Here is a 25,992-nt window from a genome sequence, read left to right as displayed (position 1 = left end):
GGCGGCCCAGGACAAAGCCGACTTGATCTGTGTGGATAAGTCTCGGCAGGATAGGATTTAGTCTGTTCGCCAGGATCTTACTATATAATTTAAGATCGTTGTTCAACAATGAAATTGGTCTGTAACTTCCACATTGGGTGGGGTCCCTACCCTCTTTGAGGATTATGGCCAAATTAGCGGACGACATTGAGGGAGGGATAGGACTTCCTTCTAAAAATGAGTTGAACAAATTCAGTAAGTGGGTTGATAAGATAGGTAGAAATTTTTTATAGTAGGCATTAGTGAAACCATCAGGGCCCGGCGTTTTGGATATTTTTGATGCCTTTACGGCAGTCGACAGCTCTTCAAAAGTTATTTTTGCATTTAGTCTTGTGTTCTCCTCCTCGGTTAGCGAGGGAAGTTCACATTCACTTAAGTAATCTATAGCTGCCCGTCGGCCGATGTTGTTCGATTTTGCGGAGTGAGCTCTCAGATTGTATAATTTGGTATAGTATTTGGTAAATTCCTCCGCTATTTTTTTCTCGCTGTATACTATTTCACCAGAGCTATTTTTTATTGCAGTTATCTGTGACCTCTTTTGTATTCCTCTTAACTTGCTGGCAAGAAGTCTATCGGCCTTGTTCCCTTTATCATAATACCTCTGACCCGTCCATTTTAGAGCTTTTTCTACATTGTCCATTTGGATCACTTGTAGATCATTCCTAGCGGTTGTCAATTGTTTGTAAATTCTCCGTGAGGGATTAGCTTTGTGTAGCTGTTCTAAAGAGATTATTTTATCTGTCAGCTCTTTGGTTAATTTGGTTTTAGTTTTTTTCCTGTGGGCGGCAATTGAGATAAGGTTTCCTCGAATTGTCGCCTTATGGGCCTCCCATAGGGTTGCTGGAGACGAGACTGAACCCTTGTTTAGTCTAAAATATTCCTTCAGAGATTTTTTGATGTTTCTGACAATCTCAGCGTGATTCAGTAGGGAATCATTTAGTTTCCAGCTGTATGAGGTCGATTTGACAAATGGAATGGATAGGGTCAGGGAGATGGGAGCATGGTCTGACCACGTAATAGGGCCTATATCTGACTTAGTGGCGGCCTCTAGTATATTCTTGGTTGCAAGAAAGTAGTCAATACGTGAATAGGTCTGGTGAGGTGCCGAGTAAAAGGTATAATCTTTTTGTCCCTGATGTTGTGTTCTCCAAATATCCACTAGGAAAAACTCACCCATGATATCTTTAAATTTTTTCCCCAATCTTTGGGATTGGGTTGAATGCTGTCGTCCTGGGGTGCTCGATTTGTCTTCGTTTGGGTTGAGAGCCATGTTCAGATCTCCCGCGACTAGCAGGGAGGATATATAATTTGGGTCTATTTTTTCTAGAACATTTTTTAAAAATTCTGACTGGTTCTCATTTGGAGCATAGAGGTTAACGAGGGCGATTGCAGAACCCGAAAGTGAACCGTAGACCACAATAAATCTCCCCTCTGGATCTGCCATGATTTTTGTTAAATTAAATGGGGTGCCCTGACGGATCAGAATGGCAACCCCTCTACGTTTACTACTGAACGATGAGAAATAGCTCATCGGATAAGTTTGTTGAAATGTTTTAGGTGGATCCTGAGATGTAAAATGGGTCTCCTGGAGGAAAACAACATCGCCACCAGACTTTTTTATTTCCTGAAGAGCAAGCCTACGTTTTCTGTTGTTATTTAGGCCCTTGACATTCAGGGACACTATTTTTAGTGCTTGTTGATGGGCCATGGGCTCTAAGTTTCCTCTAGTTGGTGAGGTGTCTCCCTTTTAAGCGGGAAGATGTGGATTCGAATTTAACTAGAGGGTTCTTACTCTCTGTCTTTGGGGTGTTCTTTAATTATTTATAAAGTTAGGGATTCTCAGCCGGGAAGGGCAGAGATGGGTAAGAGGGGGAGCCCGCTGGGACAGTAACAGCGGGGAGAGGTGGGGAGAAAGAAAGTCGACTCTGAAAGAGTCGTAAAAGTTGAGATCCGGTCTGAACTACGGACCGGGTTGTAGGGTTTAAGACCCTTGGGGGGCGGGTCCGGTGATGACCTCTAGCAGTCTCGGGCAGGGAGGAGACCCTTGGGTATCTCTGTTGTCGTCCGTATCAGGCGTAGTGGTCCCTTTTTCTACGAGAAGGGAAAGTTTGGGGCCTGTGGTCTTACAGGGGAGAGCGCCTATTTATTTATTTGGGGGCTTGGAGTGGGTTACTACTTTTGTTGTGTCCCTAGGAGAGGGTTGGGAAATAGAGCCGGGATTTTGGGTCTAGGGGGGGGGGGGAGCGTGGGCGAGAGATGTTGTTTTTTTTTTTTTTTAATTCCCCCCCCCCCTTTTTTTTTTTTTTTTTTTTTAATATATATATTTTAATAGTAATAGGGAGGGGTGGAGCAGACGGGGAGGAAGGGAGTGGGTAGAGGTAGGGAAAGAGGGGTGAGGAGGGGGGTAGGGCGGGGGGGGAGAGGGGGGGTATAGAATGCACATTTTTACAATAATGTAATTCCAGCATGTTAGTCATATCAATGGTTCAATTGTTTACCCATCCCGTTTGGGAGTCGAAAAGAAACCTTCGTGCTGCAGATTCTGCAGGGTTGTGGGGGGCGGGGTGGGGGGGAGGGGTGGTTATGGGGGGGGGGAGCGGAGTACATTGTATAGATGAGTGTTTATCAGTCTTCCTATATTGTACCCCTTATGTAGACAGTTGGTAGCATATCCTATAATTAGGAGACCGTGTGATCTCCCATGCTATTCTCACTGGAGAGGACTCTCCTCAGGTTTTTTTTAGCTTCGGCAGCTTAAGGCAGTAGTGTGGGGGGGGGGGAGGGGGGCGAGGAGGGTGGGGGTGAGAACGAGGACGACTCAGGAATGGGAGGAATTGCTTGGGGGGGTTGGGGGGAGGGGTGTATGCAGGGGGTTGGGGGGGGGTACCGGGAGGGGTGGGGGGGGCAGGAGCGGGGGGGTGGTAGGGTAGTCTTGTGTATGTGAGTGTGAGCCCGTCATCGTATATTATGCCTCTTATACATAGGGGTGTTCGCGGTGACTATAGGCATAGTGTTTGGGGAGTCTTGTGATCTCGCCCTGTGTGGTTCCCTATTGCAGCCCTCCGTAGGTTGAGCATGTACCCAGGTCTGGAGCAGCAGATTGTTGGGGGGGCGGGAGAGAGTAGGGAAGCTGTGGGGGTTCGGGAAGTGTTGGGGCGAGTGTGGGGGGGAAGGGGGACAGGGGGGGGGGGAGGGGACCGGGGGGGGGGGACGGGCGAGGAGAGGTCGGGGTGGGGTGAGGGTGGGGGGGATGCATCTCTATAGTGGGCCTCTGATAGACTTTGTCTATTGTGCTTTTATTGGAGAGCGCGCTAAGCACATCGGTGTGTATCCTAGCTAATCATAGCGATTTGTCAGGCCTTATATAAGTGGAGTAGCTATGGTTACACATGGCCCTGTTACAGTGCGTAGGGAGTTCTGGAGAAGCCGCAGAGAGCTAGCACTTTTAGCCATATGAGGAAAGGCCTGGGGACTTTGAGGGGGTGGGTGGGGAGTGATCAGTAGTTGAGGGGGGATGGGACTAGAGGGGGGGGGGTTATATCCTTAGTTCTAACGTTCTTCAGTTCCCATTGAATACAGGTGGTTATTTTTACATGAGAAATACATATCAATAACATTCAGATGATAAGGAGTAACAAAAAGTTAATATAAATAGTATAATAATAATATAATATAAAGACATAAAGTTAAAACGCAGAGAGAAAAAAAAAAAGGGAGAAAGCATTTCCACTGTGATTGTCTTTCCGGTTAACTGAGCTTGTCGTGTGACTTCTGTCCTGTTATTGTCCTTCAGTATAGATTTGAGTGTATAGGTTATCATCGGGGTGGGGGTGGGAAGGGGGAAGGTGAGTTCGGGTTGAGGGGTGAGGGGTCGCCGTTTAGGGGGGGGAGAGGGGGGTGGGTGTCTATGGGGGGGGTGGGGGGTATGGAGGGTAGGATAGACAGGGGGGGAGGATGGGGGGGGTGAGAGGGAGGGGGGGAGACGGGGAGAAAAAAGGGGGGGGAGACGGGGAGAGGGGGGAGGGGGGGGGAGAAGGGGGGAGGATAAGGGGGGGGGGAGATGGGGAGAGGGGGGGAGGAGGGACGGGGAAGGTCAATGGGGGGGGGTCCTTATCTAAAGCAGAGTAAACTCAATGTCAGTCGTTCTGCGCTACTTGCGGCCCAAAGAGGACTGTGTAACTTGGGATAACAGGGTTAAAACGAACTGGGAAGGTGTATGGGACAACATTACAGACCCTGTCCCTTATGGATCATCCGCGGGTTGTAGCGTTCTGGGACAAGGATTGTCCTGGGGCTCGGTCGTCCCTCTACTCGTTTCCCGGGAAATGCAGGGTCTGCTTCTGTTTGCGGGCTCCGTGGATGCCTCAATCCCCCCTCAGCCGAGGGGGGGCGGTGAGAGGCTCAGCGTGGGATACTTTCCAGAGCTAGGTGCTCGATGTCTCTGCAGACCCGTCCTGAAGGTTCGTGTGCTGAGGCGGTAGTCGAAGGAGGATGCGCCACGCAGGAGGGACAGCGGTCGCTGCGGAATTTCAGTAACTCGATGGGGGAAGTTAAGCCCCGCGCGCCGCCATTTTGTCATCGGGATGCAGACAGGCTCTCTCAAGGCGGCTGAGCAGGTGCGTAGAATATCCGTTACCTCATTTCTCCCGGGGGTGTCGCTTCTCCGCGATCCTCTCCGAGGTCCTTGTCGGCTGGTCCTCCTTGTCGCTGGATCGATTTCCAGTTAAGTCGGACGATCCAGGGGGGTCCAGAGCCAGGCCCAAGGTCTTCGCCAGGGGTTCCATGTCGTCGGGATGTCTTATAGAGAGGTATTTCCCTTTATGGTTGATGACCAATTTAAAGGGGAATCCCCATTTATATTTTATGCCCTTATCTCGAAGGAGCAGTGTTAGAGGGCGCATGTCTTTCCTGCGATCCACCGTCTGCTTCGATAGGTCGTTATAGACCTGGAGTGTTTCTCCTCTAAACATGATGTTGTCCCGCACGCGACATGCTCCGATGAGTTTGTCCTTCGTGGTGTAACTGTGGAGCCTCACGATAACATCTCTCCGTCGGTTTGCATCATCGGATCGTGGGCCTAGCGCTCTGTGCGCCCTATCGATTTCTAGGTCGCGTTGATCGATTTCTGCGCAGATGGAGACGAAGAAGTCTGTCACATATTCACGCAGGTGGCCTGGTAGGATCGTCTCCGGGATGCCTCGGATCCGTAGATTCTGACGGCGATCCCGGTTTTCTTGATCCTCCAGGCCGTCGCGGAGGGAATGGATTTCTCGGCCGAGTCGGATGATTTCTTCATCCGCGTCCTTTTGGTGTTGCAGGGCCTCTTCAAGCTTTGTTTCAAGCGAAGTGGTTCGTTCCTGGAGGTCCTGGATATCCTGCTTAATTGCGGACACCGCTTCTTTGAGGTTAGCTTGTAGAGTCCTCTGCAGTTTAGCATGAAGTTCCTCCAGGAATTCTTTTGTGATGCCCCCGTCCGGGGGGGGAGTTGTAGCTGGGATTGCAGGATCTGTGCGGCCTTGCGTGCCTCGTGTTCCCGGCGGTGAACCGCCATCTTGTTTTTTTCCTCCTGTGTCTGAGTGCTGTTTCGCGGGGGTAAAATACTTCCCAACCCCTTGGTTAGGTTGGTTCTTCCCCTTGGTAGACATCCCTGTGTTATCAGGAGGCCAGAGGGAGGTTTTTTGGGGTTTTTATCCGGACGAAAAAGGTCTGTTTTTTATGTTTATTCGAGTGGGTCTCGGGAGCTCTCCTTTCACCCGACTGCACTGGTCGACGTCATCGGCACGCCCCCAGCGGTCCGCCTTTTAATGGACAGTTCATCCTATCGTATACTGGATAAAGATCCGGTCAAAGATTTTCAGTTGGCCTTTCAAGAACTAATTCACAAAGCACTTAGTATGGGCATTATCACTAAAGCAGAGAGCACTTTTTTGTTTATTAGACACCCTAGAACACCTGTTTTTTATCATTTGCCCAAACTGCACAAAGACACTACACATCCCCCTGGTAGACCCATTATATCGGGGGTGGGGTCAATGACGTCGAACGTGTCCCAATATGTTGATTATTTTTTGCAACCATATGTGAAATTATTACCATCTTACATTAGGGACACGTTGCACGTCATTGACTCCACCTCCGAGATCACTTGGAAAGACACGTTTTGTTGGGCTACATGTGATGTATGTTCTCTTTACACCTGCATAGACCATACTAAGGGCTTAGAAGCCATCAATCACTTTTTACAATTAGATCTGAATTTACACGTGTCACAAAAAGATTTTATTTTATCTTGTATTAAGTTTATTTTTCCACATAACTATTTCACTTTTGATGGTACTTTTTATTTGCAGACGTGTGGAACGGCCATGGGTACCAGATTCGCTCCCAGCTATGCGAACCTCTTCATGGTGTTGTGGGAGAACCTCCATGTTTGGGGGAATGCGCGGCTGGTGGCGGGTCTGGTTTTCTATGGTTGTTTCATCGATGATATTATTATAATTTGGGATGGTGAAAGGGGCCAACTGAAAGACATATTAGACTCATTTAATGTTAACAATATGGGTTTAAAATGTACCCATTCCATACATCCAGATACGATGGTATTTTTAGATCTTGAGCTGTTCGTTGATGGGTCGGACATGAGGATACATAGTAAAATACACTTTAAACCTGTCTCTACCAATGGGTACCTGCAGTACGATAGCAACCACTATAAAAAATGGCTTAATAACATTCCAAGAGGCCAATTTTTCAGAATCCGCCGGAATTGTTCTTTGGACTCAGATTTCTGTGCTCAAGGAGAGACTTTAACTAATACTGTAAGTTTCTCCAAAAGGGTTATGACGGAACGGTGGTGCAGAGGGCGTTTGATGATGCTAAATCTATTGATAGGAGTGCCCTACTTGAGAAGTCCAGGACCAGATCTGATCTTGCTGGCCTTGATCCAGCGATGGACAGAGGCAATAGGAATCCTTTACACTCATTTCCAAAGTTTATCACTGAGTACAATAAATTGGCCTATCAGGTTAAACATATTATCAATAGACATTGGAGCATTATCCAGAATGATCCTATTCTAGGCCCTAAGGTGCCAATACGAGCTCCAATTGTCTTCAAAAAAGCAAGGTGTCTGAAGACCATGATTGCCCCAAGTAGACTTAAGCCTATTACTGATTTACAATCTATAACATCTATTAAGATTCCTACAAGCGGAAATTTCCCCTGTGGTAGAAATAGATGTATTACTTGTGGGCATATAAGTAAAATTAATTCCTTTAAATCCTTTTCTAATGGTTCTGTACATGAGATAAAACACTATATAAATTGTCTTAGTACCTACATTATATATCTCATCACCTGCCGTTGCGGTCTAAAATATGTGGGTCGTACGTCAAGGACTGTTAGTACTAGATTTCTCGAGCACCGTAGAAATGTGAAACATGGTCTTCAGTCACATTGCCTATCACGGCACTTTGATAGTGTACATAATAAGGATCCCTGTTCTCTGTCCATCTTTGGTATCGAGGCTATTTCACCTTCCCTTTCGGAGGGTGATAGGTTAAAAAAACTATGTGTCAGGGAGACCTACTGGATATATGTACTCGGTACATTGTGTCCAGGGGGTCTCAATGACACAATAGACATTAGTACAGTAGTATAATGACACACTCATGCTTGTTGTGGGGTGCGGTGCTTTCACGGAGGTCTGGGTTGAGCGATTCATTTCGTTCCCTCCGTGGTGGCACTCGCAATACCGCACTGGCTCAGTTGGTGTGTTTGATTGTTCCCTTTTGACAGTGGTCTAGATATGGTATATTTCCTAAAAGATCATTTTGTATATATAGCAGTATCAGCTGTGCTTGCGTGACCACCATTGATCCAATATCATTCTCCGTCCATTTTTCCCATTTTGTTTATCCCTTATTCTCCTGTCTTTGTCCCTTTCCCATTGTTTCCTTCCCATTGTATCCCCCTCCCCCCCCTCCCCTCCCCATTCTCTTCCCCCCCCTCCCCCTTCCCCTTTCCCCCCCTTCCCTTCCCCTCATATTCTTTTTCCCTCCCCCCATCCCCCCTCCCCTCCCCCACCCCTCCCCCCCCCCATTATCCACTCTGTCGTCATTAGTACTTTGGTCTCTCTGAATCTCTTTAGTATTATCATTATCTCTGTATATGTACTATCTAGTGGAGATTCATTGACCCCAATTTTTTGGAGGAATGCTATTTCTCTACTAGCATCTGTTTAATATACAATTATATGAATCTGCCAATGATATTTCATTATGCTATATTATGCTATATTATATTTACTGTAGTACCTAAATGTATTTTAATCTAAATTGTTAAAGTGTATGTTATTATATGCATCTATGTGTTTGGTCATTTTCTCTAGTATTGCTGGCTCACTTTGCCTGCATGTGTTCTGGAACATATAGGGGTTAATGTTATTCTTACATTGACCTCATGTACCTGATTAGCAATTAGTAGTCTTCTGTGTCCTGATTGGTCCATCTTACTATAATACTACGTTCCACACCTATACTGTCAACTCCTGATGAAGTCTCTTTGAGACGAAATGCGTAGAGAGTGTTGTGGAGGTGTACTGCCCAGTTTTATCATATTTTCACTCACTGGCGTGCTACAGCATTTTATTGCTTTGTTGGAAGCATTTATCTCAGTCGTCCACCCGGTTTTTCCTTGGGAACTCTCTCCGGTCGAATTCACTGACGTCACTGAGTTCTCGCGATACCTGGACCTGAGAACTCACTGTGTGACGCCGGAGTGAGAGGAAGGCGGCGTCCCTCGTGCTCCCCGGGCTCCGGAAGTGTTCACAGAGGCTGCTGCAGTGTATCTACACCGGACATCACACTGAAGTCATCCGTTACCGGGTTCCTGCGTCTGGCTGGCTGAGTTGTACTCAAAAAAGCTTTTTATTAAGCTGTGTTTGTGAGTGTGCATTTTTAAATCCTTGACTCCATAAATATAGTGTTATACAATTTTACGCTATGAGTGCGCCTGTTTTTTCTGTGTTTTTGTAGATATATATATATATATATATATATATATATATATATATATATATATAAAAAGTGGCACTGCGTGCTCATTTGCATGTCATTTCCCAGAATCCCTTGCTGCAGTGGAAGTGCTGTGTGCTGGGTGATAATGGTGAAGGGCGGGGTTGCAGACCTGCCTTAGACATGCAGATGAGCATACAGTTATATATATTTATATATATATATAGCAGGTATGAGATTGGCTCTCATGTGCCAGATGAAGTCATCATTGATGACGAAACGCATAGGGCGTGGTCTGTGAGAAGCTGTCTCTTGCCCATGTTCACTTGAGACTGCTGGTTGGAGAATATTGGTTCCTGCTCCCCCGCGATTCAGTGCTGGCATTCAGAACCTGTTGTAGCTGCTACTGGTTTCCGGAGGGATTTCCTGTGTCGGGCGCCGGTCCGGAGAGACGTCACGTCCGGTTACCTCAACACACGAAGGAGAGATGCGAGCGGATGCCATTACTCTAATCGGACGGCACTTCTGGCACATGAGAGTCAATCTCATACCTGCTCTATTTACCTATATTTACCTGTACTCTTGTGAGTGGGCATTTGTTGATTTTAATGTTCTATAAACACTTGTTATCACATTAATGCACTAGGTGTGCGCCTGTTTTCTTTTTTCTTTTTTCATAGGTATTATCAGGGAGTAGTGAACCCTTGAAACAGGCTGCAAATCACCTGGAGACATTGAATTTGGAACAGGACTGTGTTTTTTCAAAGGACTTTTAAAAGGTTTTTTAGTACTAAAAATATGTATTGTATTGTGGTAATATTTTTAATTTTTTAACATTTTTTGTTATTGGTGTATACAGCCACCTAATTTAAATTTTTTTGAAATATCTGGTCCATAGTTTTTATTAGCTTACTTCTTACCACCCCATTGAGTGCAATCACAATAAGGTTATTTTTTCACAGCTTTTGCTTAGGATATATTAGAGGCGCTGTATCATTATCTTTTGTTCTTTTGTGATATATATATATATATATATATATATATATATATATATATATATATATATATATATACATATATATATACACACACACGTCATGTACCTCATCATGTGCATGAAATGCCCAGGGGGCTGCTACTACATAGGTGAGTCGGAACAGGGGCTAAACAAGAGAATGAACCTGCATCGCCACAGCATCACACGCGGAACAAGAGACTGTCATGTTGGCAAACATTTCTCTGACTCTAGCCATAAGATGAACGATCTGAAGGTAGCCATACTCAAAGGTAATCTTAGAACACCGAAAGAGAGACGGTTGCATGAATACAAATTTATGCAACTGTTCGGGGCACCTAGCGGTGGCCTAAAACGAGACCGAAGTTTTATAAGTCACTACTGACACGAGAGAAATCTTCCCATGAGTGCTAAAGGCCATGTCTATACATACTGTACTATATGTATGCACACACAGCTGTCTCCTACACATACAAATACTCTATGTAATTCCATCCCTATATACCAATAGGGACCACATAGTATCTACACACACTTTTAGTAATGCAACACCCTCTCACATTTCCACACCTACCCACACCATTGATATACACTCCCACTCCACACACACCTTTTGTAAAGCGCTGTATACACTGTGGGCTCTTTATCTATATTTACATACTTACATACATACACACACATTCTTACATCCCACACATTCTGGGACTATTTAACACCTCAAGTCATAAATCGCACACTACACAGGGGGAGGGATGGGCTCTAGTCACATTCCAAGATGCACTGTTTTTGAGTAAACCCCTTGCCTGCTTTATTCAATGTAACATCAACGGAAGAAGAGATCAGTGTATCTCGAAAGCTCGCACAAATAAAAGCATTTCGTTAGCCACAGAACGGTATTGTCTATTCATTTTTTATTTTATATATATCAGATTACAGAAAAAGGGTTACAAAAACATACAGTTAAAATAAAGTCAGAGAAGTTTTTTTAAATAACAGGAAAATACATAAAACAGTAATCCTTATACAGTACATTACCATGTCATAGGTTTTCCCCCAGAGAGGTCACTGGCATAGAAATATAAAAATTCACATATTTGATCCCAAACACACCTCTGTTGAATTCTGATTTCATAACTCCAGGGCAAGCCCTATATACCACTCTTCTCCCATTGAAAACCACATAAGCCCACCCCTGTCGTAAATCAGCTGCTAGGATGACGGTTTTACAACAGAGAAAAAAAACTCTTAAAAAGACGTTTAATTTCTTCCCTCAATAGACAAACGCACTCATAACTTCCTTTCTCTAATCTTAGACACACGTGAATCATATAAATAGATTCAGGTGATTATGACAGATGTAACAAGACTGTCTTGCTCCTAAATGTGAGTGACATATGGATATCTTTCCTTGGCACCTTTTACCCATGTAGAGCGTGGACTTATTGCATGCTTTTCCTTGCAACCATTACAGATATCTGAATGGTATACCTTAGAGTAGAGGTTATCACCTGATATCTTCATTTTGGATTAATTCACTCTTGTGTGGAATACTTTCTTAGCCCCCCTGAACCTTGCAGAACCCTCCAGAGAAGGCCTTTGAAAGTAACGTTTAAAGGGTTCTGTTTCTAAAAATGTCAAGAGAGGCATATTTGAATCCCATCTCTGGCAAAACAACTGCCCTTATCTCAAGACATCTTGAGTAAACATCTTGTACTTTTAGTGGGCCATAAGTGATAATCCACCAATTAAGCACTCTTTGAAGCTCTGGACAGACCCAGGAAAAGTCTTGACTTATCATAAACCCAATATATTGTATTTTTTTTTTAAACTAAGGGTAACCACATTAACTTGTGAAGCAAAAGATTGATTTAAAGATATAATATTCCCCACCATTTTCCTTGCACTCATCTACTGTGTAACTATATAACAGCCTTAAACTAGGTGTATGTTCTGAGGAAAGGACAACTGGCCCTGAAACATTATGTTTATGCCTTCTCTAAATGTTATAAATACAGAGTAAGTTTGCTTACATACAAGCCTCCTATGTGCTTCCTCCATTGCAAGATTTTCAAATTAGGCTTGAACTATAAAAATAGGATTACTCTATCATAAAAATGTAAATGTAACAAACTTTTATAAACAGTAACTATCATTTTTAATTTTATTTAACAAAAAAGAAATAAATTATCCAAAGAATTCAGCGCACCTCAAAATAAAAGAAAAGAAGAAAGAAAAAATAGTGAAGCAAGTTCAAAAATTCAGAACAAACAACCAGAGGTAAGATATTATGCACTTACATGAAAGTGCCTGGACCCTGGCACTGAATGGCATCTTTGCTCCTCCTCTCCCACAGCATAAGACAGAAGAAAACCGGAGCCTCTTCATAAAATCTCCAGCTTTATAAAATTCAGGGTAAACTCACACAAAGCAGAGTATACACAGAGTATACAAAAAACGGAGCCTCCTACTGCAACCTTTTTCTCCCCTCCGGTGACCACGACTCTCCTCGCCGTTCCAGCCAGCGTCTGATATCACTTCCAGTATTCTGGGTGTTGCAGCAAAACTGGTGCCCCATAGCCCTAGGCGTTTTGCAGGTAGTTCCTGCTTCCTCAGGGGTATGTTTACTTAGTCCATGTGTTGCCTCCTACATATACCCCTCCCTATAGCGGCACTCAATTAACTTTTAATCATAATTTTTTTTAAAACTGCTAGATTAGCTGTACATATACTAAGCATGAGTACACATGAATACATTTATAACATACTGTACATATTTTAATTGAAACATATAATCAATGAAAAACATTAGCAATTCATATTAATAAGTTAAAACATAACTAAATGTACATGCATCCACTTGGAAAATTGATTGGCACTTTAAATGATTTCATTGATTTAAGAATATACTGCTTAAAATTCATGTTTTATATATCTTAAAAACCAAAGACATCAGAAAAGGATATTGCTTCGAATATTAATTTTTAGAGAGTATATAAAAAGAAAAAACGATTTTCTTTATTTGTTCCTGGTCTGAGAATTTAGGCAGAAAGAAAGGGAGATATCAATACAAATCTTCCACGTGGACAAGTTTCAGTTGTAATGTTTTTTTAAATGTTAAAAAGCAACCCAAATCTATATTAATGTTTCGACCTATGGGGATAAGTGCCTTTAATTTATAATTCCACATGGTTTCCCATTGGGATATTTTTTTGTACTAAATCACCTTGTTAATTCCCACATATGTTAGAGTGGTATTTTTTAAATGGCTTGACACATTGTGAGTCTCCAGCCCTTTTAGAATATTCCTACAATGTTCACCAATTCGTTGTTCTGGACATCTTCTGGTGTGGCCAACATATTGTCGACCGCATGGGAAATTTAGCAAATAAATGACCCCTTTACTGTCACAATTGATTATTTTTTTTATTTTAAAGATCTCCCCTGTATGTTTAAATCTAAATTCTTTTCCATTAATTCCATATTTGCAATATTTACATTTCCCACATCTAAAGATACCTTGTGGCAGATCCTTATTTAACCAGCTCACCCCAGGTTCTCCTATCTTTGGGATACTGGGTGCTATTCTTTTTATTTTAGATTTTTAGCTCTAGTGCATATTATTTTAGGGTTTTCTATAATATTATCTTTCAACATTGGATCTTGTTGGAGAATATGATGATATTTTCTTAATATTTTTTCAATTGTTTTATGTTTGGTATTATATTGTGTGATAAAAGTAACCACATTATCCATATATTTCTCGCTACTGTTTTTAAATTCTAATAGATTCCCTCTATCAACTTCTCTAGTGCTTGTACTTCAGCTTCTTTTATTAACGTATTATTATATTTTCTTTCCAGAAATTATTTTGTTAGTACTTTTGACTGTTCTAAAAATATTTTTGTGTCCGTGCAATTACGTCTAATACTTTTAAATTCTCCCTTAGGGATATTGCCAAGCAATCTTGGATGATGGCTGTTTGAGGAAAGAATGTAAGTATTACAATCTACAGGTTTGTAGAATGTTCTAATTTTTATTATCCCATTTTATATATATTTAGATAAATTCTATTTGATTTTGACTGAAATTCGTGGTGAATTTTAAACTCCAATCATTGGTGTTAATCTGTAACAAAAATTGTGTCAAACTTTCACTCCCATCTCCCAAATAAAAATAATATCTATAAATCTTCTCCAGAGCACCAGGTTTGCGCCAGATATGCCACCGGTCCATATGGTATCCTCCTACCACTTACCCATGAAAAGGTTGGCTTAGCTAGGCGCAAACCTGGACCCATCGCTGTTCAGCATAACTAAATAATAAGTGTCTTTGAACATAACATATATGGGAATTGACAAAATAGAGTAAGGTACAGATGCAGTGGCCGGTATTCGAACGTTTCATGTGTTGCAACTTGCCTTATGCTTATGGTCCCAGTAGCTGTGCTGCAGACATAATGGCCCATCGGATTAACACAGCAGTGGTCCCGCTGAGTGAATCCTACCGGGGTCTGCCTGTCTGTAAGAGACACGCAGGAAGAGAGAGACTGAATCAGTCGCTCTACCTGCGCGCCTCTCACAGGCGATCGCGCTGGGTTTATTAAAATTCTAACACCACAGTATTGTAGCAGGGGGTCGCCGGAGCTGAACCACATTGATTTCAGGTCCGGGGACCCCCTGCTTCCCGAGATACAGGCTCTGTTATGGGGAGACGGTATCTCCTATGCATGGAAATGTCTCGCATTATGTGTGTAAGGATCCGTGATCCCCCGCTTACCCCAACCCACGATCGGGTGCCCCGCTTCCTCCGCCTCCTGCTGCACACCTCATGTGCCTGCGAATGCCAGCCTTCCATCTAGAGGTGCGTGTGGACAATACGCTGCACTAAATGCCGTTCCTGCCTCCAGGCTACACCCGCGCAGTGATGTCACCATCGCGCAGCATGCACCCACTATGCGCGGCTGTCGCGTGTACGCACAGAACCTCCTTCGCTCCTCTGCCTTAGTGGTATCACCTGTTGCTGACTTCTCTCCAGCCAACCACAGTCAGGCATGCTGGTGAGTCTACTCTCCTTTCATTGACAACCCTCCTTTATATGCTCAGCCAGTTCTCTAGCAAATTGGCTGAGCATAACACTTCCTATGTGCGTAGTGTTCACTGCAATCCTTGCCTCCTGTTGGAAACCTTGTCTTAGTGCTGTCTTGTCTTGCCAGACCTTGTTTGTTCTCTGGACTCCGCTCTTCTCCACTCCTGACCCTGGCTTACCAACGACAATCCGCACCTCTCCATCCCCGACCACGGCAAAGTACCAATGACGATCCGCACCTCTCCAACCCCGACCTCAGCAAGTACCCTCAACGATCCGCAACTCTCCAACCCCGACCTCAGCAAGTACCCTCAACGATCCGCAACTCTCCAACCCCGACCTCGGCAAGTATTTTCTGCCATCCTGACCTCTCTAGCCCCGACCCAGCTTCCAAGACTACACTACACTCCAGATGCTCTCTCGCAGCTGGAGGTTGGTGTTTTCTCAATTCCCACCTCGGCCTCACGGTCACATCCTGTTTGTGGTGAGCACTCGGTTACAACGTGATCAGGACATTTCCATGCATAGGAGAAACCGGCACCCCATAGCGGAGCCTGTATCTCAGGAAGCAGGGAGTCCCCAGACCTGAAATCAATGCGGTTCAGCTCCGGAGACCCCTTGCTACAATACTGTGGTGTCATTTTTTTTTGTTCTCTGCATCCTTAAGAATTTAAATACAGATTAACAAATTGCATCATTGGCAGTTCAGATACTACATGTACCATTGAAGTAAATAAACAAAATAAATATATGGCTATCAATTTCATCTCCCCAAATATCTACCTTGACACATTTGCTCTTTAAGAAATATGGTATTGCACTTGTTTTGTAATGAAAGACTTTGGTGCCATCTAGTGAAGAAACGTTATAATGCAAAAGCGACCATGAGATAAGAAAAAATTATGCCATAAAAACATACAACATCCCTGTTTAAAATCAGAAATGTGTAACATTGTCTCCATAGTGAAATATGCACTATATGATCGATTCAACATGAGCAATGACATAATTACTGCCTTACAACTGAGTTAGAATTCAACAAAGTATACAACCCAGCTAAACTCCACACTTTGTAAGCATGTACTGTACTAATGTTACAGAGGAGTCAATAATAAAATCTAATAGAGCACCTCATTTTATGATGTAGCCGAGCCGCCTTACCTCCGATGCGGGTGCAGGGAAGGGGGAAGGCTGCGGCTGATCGGCAGGACTGCGGCCGGACCGGCATGGGTGCAGGGAGCGCTCCTGTGCTTGGAGCGCAGGTGGTGGCCATGTTTATCCCAGCGCATGCGCAGTGTGGACCTTGTGCATGCGCAGTGGCTACAGGGGTGCGGCAGCCATTAGATATGCTCCACATGAGACCCAGGGACTACAAGTCCCAGCAGCCTCGGGCTGGAGCACCCCGTAGGGCTGGTGTATCCATGGCAAGAGATACATTTGGCACATTCAGGGGACCACACCAGTCGGGAGCAGGAGAGAGAGGAAGAAAGTAGTGTCCAGGGATCAGTGCTCCGCTGGACCAGGACAGTTTCCCCCCCAGGTCCAAGCTAGGCACTGACTCAGTTTAGCTTGTGGTTCTACAGGAAGGCCCCAGATAGGGACACTTACCCTTAGATCATCACAGATCCACTCCAGTGTTTTGAATCCTTTGGTCTTTTTTTTGTTTCAAATAATTGTATTGAGTTTTACAGCGTATGTTAACTCAATACCTTACAGCAGGCATCAGATACAGTTGTATAGAACCAACTTACATATCTACGCCCAACATTCCTTATTTCCAATAGTCATCTGATACATAGGTGAGGTCTTAGTGATCCTCTTGGTGATCCAAGCAACTAAGCTATATTGAGCTATACCATTGCTGCTTATTAAACTTATACAGGGGGACAGACAATAAAAATAAATTATATTATGACAAGACAACCATGGGAAGGAAGGGAGGGTAGGGTCCAGAGAGGGGGGAAGAGGGTAGGGTCCCTCGTCTCCTCCGTCCCCAGCTCAGCATCAATCAGATGTTTCTTTTCTGATTATTTTAGTTTTCGATCCATGGTTCCCAGGTAAAACGGGAACCTCGTGAAAAACCTTTGAAAAAGGGCATCCCTGCACGAAACGCGTCAGAGTTTCTTCTCGAGGTCCCTGCTTCACCTGTCTGTCGCAGTCCATCAATAAAGTACTTTTCTAGTGACCCGGTAGTTGTCAGCTGTTCTTCCATGGTTTTGGCACGCTTCAACTTCCTCTGTTTGGAACGCAGTGCATAGTCGCTCTACCCGTGTGGGAGAATCCTTTCCTGTTGTCGCTATCTGACTGCTTGCATGCACATCCAGGAAGCAGCTCATATTAAGAAGAAGAAGTAGTGAGTACTCTCCGTTTTCTACAATATATATCTTAGGTCTAGCTCCAAGGACTTATATGTTAGCCATTGTTTGGGGGTCAGGATAGCCATTTTTGGTGGTTGCCCAGACATCCCCTTTTGCTTACTCATATCATAACCTTACATAGGAGCATTATTTGACCGGATAATACATTATCATATTGGAGAGATATGCTACGTTACTCTTCCAGGATTACAAACATTGGACATTTGTCTACAAATCATAGATATTGATGTTTCATAGTGTCGTGCCATTAACTTATTGTAACGCTGCCCACAAGCCAGACGAGACCCCGGGACTGAGGTGGAAAGGGCAAAACCACACACACCTAGCAGCAAACGGGGGCACGGCCGGAGTGTGGTAGTAGCGTAGGTGGTCCGGGTAATAAGAGTGTAAATGATACCGTACTTGACAGCTCCGGCGTAGAAGGGTTAAGTTCGTATGCCAAGGGTCGTGGGTTGGAGAGGGCAGCATAAACGTTTGTCTGTAAGCCTGGTTCGTGGAGTGGAGAGAGCAGCATAGTAGTTTGTCCGTGTGCCATGTCCAAGGGTTGTAGAGGTCTGAAAAGTAGAAGTCCAAAGCAAGGTCCAAATGGTTCCAGAGAGCAGCGTAGTAGAGTCCAAAGCAAAGGTCAAATCCAGGGAGGTCAGCAAAGATTCCAGGGACAGGAGCAGCACTGAAAAGACAAGAGAGGCCAAGCAACAGCAGACAGCACCAAGGTACAGAAGCTATGCAGAGCAAAGAGGAAATGGTGAAGGGGGATTATATAGGGGGCTGGGACCAATCAGAGAAAGGGGAGTGACGGAGGAGCGGGCCGAAGAGGAACCTAATAGGAGAGCAGAGTGTGGAAGTTTGGAACAATGGGAGTGAGGGGAGGAACAGAGGAGTGAGCTAGATAAGGCCTAGGTAGAGGAGAATTGCTAGAGGCAAGGGGAGTGGTCAGAGTAAGGGGTGGAACGGAGGGACGGACAAGGGAAGGGACAGAAAGGGAAGGAGGACCTGAGAGGCAAGCCAGATGAGGAAGGTGCGTGCAGGGTAAGTGTGTGACGTCCGAGGAGGCGGAGCATGGGGAAGGCGCACTGGAGGATCCAGGAGCCGAGAGAAGAAGGGGAGGAGCAGAGTGATGGACAGGGGAAGGGTCAGGTAAGGAAGAGGAAGCGGGGAGGCGGAGCTGACGCGACCGGAACGGCGACACGCAAGGAGTGAGTGCCGCGTAAACGAAGGCGGAGTCAGGCGCCCGGCGCCAACCAATGGCGGCTTGGGTGCGCACGCGCCCGTAAGGCTGACGCGCGTGGGCAGGAGGTGCAGGGAAAGCAGCCAGGAGCGGGTAATGCCGCCGGGAGCCTGAATGGCCTGAGAAAAATGTAAGGATGCGCTGGACGCGGGTATACCCGCGGCGCTGAACCTTACACTTATTTTGCATGCTCTAGAGCACTGATCCAGAGGGTCATTCCTCCGTTTTTTCCTATATTCAACAACTATCCTGTAAGTGCAATAAAATCCAGCAGGACTTTCCCCTACATTTACAGACTACACTACAGTATGTTTTGTCTCTTTCACTCCCATATGCTTTAGGTTTGTTCTTTTCTACAATCCCTAAAGGGTTCCCTGTAATTTTAAGGTCATTTTAAAATTGAACCACATAGGGAAGAATTTACAATGCATCTGAACTCAGACACGCTGTTAGAGAGGGTTGGGGTTCCTTAACCAAAAAAAGGTTGAATATCACTGGTCTAAAGACTGCCTACCTAGAAGTAAACTAGTTTCTATGACTGTTAGCAAAGGATCATAGCACAAAGTACGCAGAATAACTATGCATGTCATATGGATACAAATTTCTGTTACATAGTTGTTATCCATGAAGTTGAATCTGCTGTGCTGCAGTATTTCTAGCTGAGACTGAGACTGCTCGCGGTTGAAATTGTGCTGTAACAGGCACTATAAAGTTAAGTTAAGCTCCTTGCCTAACACAGCTGTGAATACAGCTAGGTGAATCCCTCACACAGACTGGCTGCAGCAATGGGGAAACTCAATAAACTTCTGTAGCCCCTAGGCTCCACCCTCTGTGACGTCTGATGTCAAACTAAAATCCTCAACATAGGGACTTTGTCAAAGGTAGTGACGCGAGGTCTATCAGCTGGGTTCAAATACCCTATAGTTGCACTGCAACATAATGCAACCAATTAGTTTTCATGGCGATCTGCATGCCTAGCACTAGTGGTTATGAGTTGAACACATAGAGAGAGACTGTTGCAATCCTGTTATTACCACAGGATACATTCAGATAGATGATTTTACTGCAGAGGAGAGAGGTACTGTATCTAATACATTACAGTAAGTGTAATTTATAGATATTATATTTATGTATAAAATGTTTTACCAGGAAGTAATACATTGAGAATTACCGCTCGTTTTCAAGTATGTCCTGGGCATAGAGTTAAGACAAACAATACATGTTACAAATACAGTTACATAAGTGAACGGGGTATACATTATGTACAAGACAGTGCATGCACAGTTAGAGATAATATATATTATAGGCTTATGTAACAGTTACAGACCAGATTAAAATGTGAGACAGCTTTAGTTTTGAAAGAATTTAGATAGGTGACGGCTGTGAGAGTCTCAGGTAGATTGTTCCAGTTTTGGGGTGCGCGGTAAGAGAAGGAGGAGCGGCCGGATACTTTGCTGAACCCTTGGGACCATGAATAGTCTTTTGGAGTCAGATCTCAGATGATAAGTGCTGCATGTGGTAGGGGTGAGGAGCTTGTTCAGATAAACGGGTAGCTTGCCTGGAAAGTATTTGAAGGCAAAACAGGAGAGATGAACTTTACGCCTAGACTCAAGTGATGACCAATCTAGTTCTTTGAGTATTTCACAGTGATGCATGTGGTATTTGCATTGGAGAACCAAACGGCATATTGAATTATAGAGGGTATCAATTATAGAGGGTATCAAGTTTTCTATATTAAATGGAGTCATTAATTGACATTAGTAACATGCAATGCCACCTCTCTATACATCTATTGAATACAATAAAAAGATCAAAAAAGTACTGACATTAGATCAAGCTATGCCCACTGAACAGGCACTTTTTATATTAGAGGCTATAGAATTTATATTAAGGACTAACTTTTTTTTGGTTCAATGGATGTTATTTTCTTCAAATGTGTGACACAGCCTTAGGGACCAAGTTCGCACCAAGTGACACCAATCTCTTCCTAGGTGAATTTGGGTTAGCCCTGGTCCCCCTTGGCACTCCTAGTAGTCCCCTTACCTCTTCACCTGTTGCGAGTGCCGGCACCGGGTGCATGTGCCTTCGGGAGTACCAGGTTATTCTGGCAGGTTCCAAGAGGTGCAGGGAGCGCTCCGGTGCTCCGGAGACTCTGCAGCGGCCCAAACGCTGAGGGTGCCACCATTTTGGAATGTTGCACATGCGCAATATAAGTCACCAGCGTGGCAGCCAGTACAGAGTTTGCGCATGGCTTTGCGGGGAACTACAGCTCCCACAAGGCATAGGGGCAGGAGACCACATGACCCACGGCAGCCAATAGGGCTCTAGGATTCCCAGCTGCAGGGAATAGATACATTTCGCGCCTCCAGGACCACGCTAGTCGGAGCTGGGACAGCAGAAGGGTAGACATGTGCAGGGTGCCAGTGGCCCCTGCACTGGGCCAGAGACCCCCCTTAGGCCCCAGCTAGGCCCAACTCCCCTGTATAGCTTGTGGTTGCTGCAGAGACAGGCCCATAGATAGGGACACTGCCCTGTAGAACCAGGTTGAGGGACACACTCAAGACACGGCTGTATCCTGATTACATGTGGTCTGGGGTCAGCCATCTGCATCATAGAGACTATCTTCGTGCGGGACACTCCAGCGGGATACCACCCCACGCAGAGGCGGACTCATCATAGAGGCGGATTCAATCGATGGATCAGGGGATCCTTTCTGTCATCAGCCGGCGCGCCTGGGTGCTGGAGCACCCGGCAGGTACCCAAATACACCAAGTGCACCAACCGTACATTTATTCTAAGGGGCAGCGCTGTCTCCACATGGGGATGGTGCGGGACTCTAAGGACACGGTGGTGGGTTACGGCCGTGCGAGGCTTGGTGGGTAGCTGTATCTCATTAGCATTATTAGTAAGTCAATGATCTAAGTGTTGTTCTGTTTATGCTGGGTTATATGGGCATAGTATAGAGTTACTGTTTTACCATATTGGTATGTGTGAAAAAGGTATATGTGCTACAGCGCTAATGCTTAAATGAAAAGTAGTGTACTATAAACTCTACCAGTAATAACCACAGTGCCTGAAAATTAGGAAGGCTGCCAGGAACAAATATAGATGAAAATATATATACAACAAATACAAAAAAATATGCCGGCGCCTCAAAAAGTCAATATTACAGTGAAAGTCCTGACCATATGGCATGAACCAGTCCTGTTGACCTAGAAATCCTCTGATGATTCTTGATAGTTGTCTCACCACATGGGAAAAGAAACCCAGAAACCGATCAAAGTATATAACTGTATACGATATTAGAACATCTATAAAACTAAATACTGACACATGAAAACAAAACAACACTTATAACAAACTCAAAAACTACTGGTATACAAACTATGACTTACAAACAGACACACATATATGGACAAACATACAAAGACTAAAAAAAACCTGCAATTAACCAACTAAAATAGACTGATTTAATAAAAATTGTGACATACACATAAAGGTAAACAATGATTTAAGCTCCAGATGGGCAAAATTGAAACCCTACTCACAAGAAGCCAAATAAAGGTAGGCACAGCAAGTAGTAACTCCACGGGTAATGTCCACTCTCAGGGGCTGAAGTCTTCACCGGTGAAGGACCGTCCCCCGGCCGTGTGGACCACCACTGATGCGGGACCCACTGCTGTCACTCCACCTCCACGTGTTGTTCTGTGTGTCGGCCGTACGCTCATACACAAATCGTGCATACACAGAGGGATAGCAGCTCAGTGCTAAACTCAACCCGGCAGTGGCTAGGATGCGCGCGCATACGAGGATGTATTTCGCTTCGGCACTATGTGCAAAATAGTCCTGATCTCTGGAGATATCTATTGATAACTGGCAAACAATTGATTACCCACAACTCTATGCGTTTCGTGAGAGTACCTCACTTCCTCAGGGGCATAGCCAATAGGGGGCATGGCTGATTTATATACCCTATAACTTTACACTTATCAGGCAATTACTAATTTGCCTGTCACAGGTGCACAAATAACACTCAACATTAATACATTCAAAAACAATGCCCTAACATAACACATAACATAAAATACAATAAAAAAAATACAACATTGGTAATATATTTGCAAATGTAACTATTTGAAAATTAAAATACTGTAAAAAAACCCTAAGAAAGAGTTAATTAAATAACTGGTCACCATTATGATAGGAGTGGTATGAATCACATGACATAAAGCAGTGACTTCCATAGGTCACTGATACCCAACATATTCATACAAATTGTATCATCTTTATATATATTCCTATAATGACTCCGCCTACTAGGAAGGAACCCAAATCAAAGTCAATGTTAAGACCATAAGGGGATAAGGTCTTAAGTTCATAAATCCAGTAGGCTGCACACCTACTGATATGTTTTAACTTGTCTCCCCCTCTCCAGTTTCCCGGGTAGGTCTCTATTGCCTGACAGATCAACCCATTTGGGTCTTTATTGTGATGAATAAAAAATGATGCTGAACACTATGTGTTGTAAGACCCTTTTGATGTTGTAAATGTGTTCATACACACCCCTTTGGTACACTCTCCCTGTGCATCCTACATATTGTAGGCCCCAAGGACATTGTAGCAAATATATCACAAAGGTGGTATGGCAGTTCATGGGTGCATCAATTTTATATACCTTAGATGTGACATTCGATTTAAAAGTGTTTCCACCAATGCTAAATCTACAGGCCGTGCATGTAGAGCACGTAGTAAAACTGTTTTTATCTGGCCTAGATTTTACATTGGAATGACCTAAAGGACAACTTGGTGCCAGTTCTGACTTAAAGTTGGCGGCTTTCCTAAAAATAATAGATGGTCTAGATGGTAAAATCTCTGATAGATCACTATCCCTTAAAAGAATTGGCCAATGTTTTTGGAAAATTTTCTTTATTTTAGGGGCCATAAGGTTGTACTGCATAATTAAAGAGACTGTTACCGAACTCTGTGTTTTTATCTTTCTTATTATTCTAAAAGACTTGATCTTTCAATGCCCTGGACCTCAGGTAGTGTCTGTTCAAGTGCAGATATAGGGTATTTCCTATCTGTAAACTAAGTCCTGAGTTCACCCACCTGTGACGCAAAATCCTCATCTCTGGAGCAATTGCGGCTCAGGCGGGTGAATTGACCCTTTGGAATGTTCCGTAACCATTGTGGGTTATGGTGGCTGTTGGCTATAACATAATTGTTTGCCTGAACTGATTTAAAAAATGTCTTTGTATGAATGGTTTCCTCAACTGAAAAAATATCTAAATCTAAAAAATTAATATGGTGAACGTCATAATTACAAATGAATTTAAGATGCATATGGTTACTGTTTAAATGAACTATAAATGTATCAAGGAGTTCTAAACTCCTGTCCCAAATGAATATCGTTAATGTAGCGTCGCCAGAGCACGAGGTTTGCACCAAGGGGACAGTTGTTCCAAATATACTCATCTTCCCATTTGCCCATAAAAAGATTGGCATAACTTGGTGCAAACCTCGTGCCCATGGCGGTGCCACATATTTGAAGAAAATACTGTAAATCAAAACAAAAATAGTTATGAGTCAAAATGAAATAAATACTATCCAACAAAAAACCATATTGGTATGTATTACTCATATATGTTCCTGCACGGGGTTATCCCACCTAGTTAGGATCCCGCGCAGGTGAAGGCGCTGTCATATATCGAATCAGGTACATCCCAGGCTCCCAGCAGCAGAGGTTCAGACCTGTGAGCCACAGGTAACACACACACACACAATAGTCGCCTTATTTCCAGGGGGGTGGGGGAAAGTGTGCTATAGTAGGATGGAGGGGGGAGGGGAAAGAAACAGATAAACTAAATAGAATAGATGGGAAAATAGAAAGGGGTTATGGAGGTAGAATGGGGGCAGTTGCGAGTTTGGCAAGCAGCGAAACACCCATAGTAAATACAGATAATACTAGAAAACTTCTAAAGACTAAACCCAATGGGCGCAGAAAAGCAGGAGCAGATAAGATAGTACTACAGATTGAAACAAAAATTAAATGCATGCTTGCTAATGCAAAAAGCCTGGCATATGTAACAGGTTTTACCCACCCTCTGGGAGATTACGCTATCACAGGGTGTCATGTGATGGTTACCTGTTGGATCACAGAAGCTCTGAGTCTCCACCGATGTTATTGGGGAAGACTGGATATGCTTTTGGGGTGAGGCTGGTTCTCTCTTATTGGTGTGGTGCCTCCATCTTTTGCAGCCTCCAGAAGTGCTGGAGGCAATCCCTACAGTAGAACTTCCTTCTGCTACCCCCCTGATTAATTGCACTCTCAAGCAGGGTATATAAAAGAATTGGGACTTTATTTGTAAAACACAGAATACAGCCTTTAACTGATTCCGGATGGCCCCTGTAATCAACCCAGGAGGCTTGAGGCCACCTTAGTCTATCCACTGCTCTTCCCTCACCCCCTGGTGGGATGAGGGGTAGCTGTCCCATTCCCTTAAGGGTGGGGATGGAAGTGGTCAGAGCCTTGACTCCAAGCTTCCAGTAATCAATCTCTCTCATGGGAGAGAACACCCAAATTTGGCTGGTGCAGCCCCGCATGCACCACAGGATGGAGAGGGTCTCAGGTCTGAGCCCCTGATCGGGTGGAGGTAAAAGTATAAAGAAAATGTTTGTAGGGATATGCTATAATCCACCAAATATCAGTGAGATTGGGGAAGCTAAAATACTTTTGCAAATTAAGAAGTTATCAAAAGAGGTCATGTTTGCATTATGGGTGATTTTAATAATCTAGACATAGACTCAGGTTTTTAGGGGTGCTTAAAGACAATTACATGATCCAAATTATTGGGTAACTAACCTGGAGAGGGGCAATACAGGATTTGGTAATATCAAACAATGTACAAGGACTGTAATAAAAAATACTAAAGTCCCGGAAAATGGTCTCATTTGAAATTAATTATCAAAAAAAACAGATTACTTGGGTTCAACAAAGACCTTACATTTTACAAAGGCAGATTTTAATAAACTGAGGACTAATCTACAAGGAATACATTGAAATTATGTTTTTGCAGGGAAAACGTAGAAGATAAATGGGCAGTTTTTAAAACATTGTTAGAAATGAACACTTATCAGTGTACACCCTTGGGTAATAAATATAAAAGGAATAAGTCAAAACCAATGTGGCTAAAGAAACAGGTAGGGGAGGAAATGGAAAAGAAGAAGTAGGCG

This window comes from Ascaphus truei, chromosome 2, assembly GCF_040206685.1.
Source record: "Ascaphus truei isolate aAscTru1 chromosome 2, aAscTru1.hap1, whole genome shotgun sequence".
NCBI classification, from domain to species: domain Eukaryota; kingdom Metazoa; phylum Chordata; class Amphibia; order Anura; family Ascaphidae; genus Ascaphus; species Ascaphus truei.
This window is presented reverse-complemented; position numbering follows the sequence as displayed.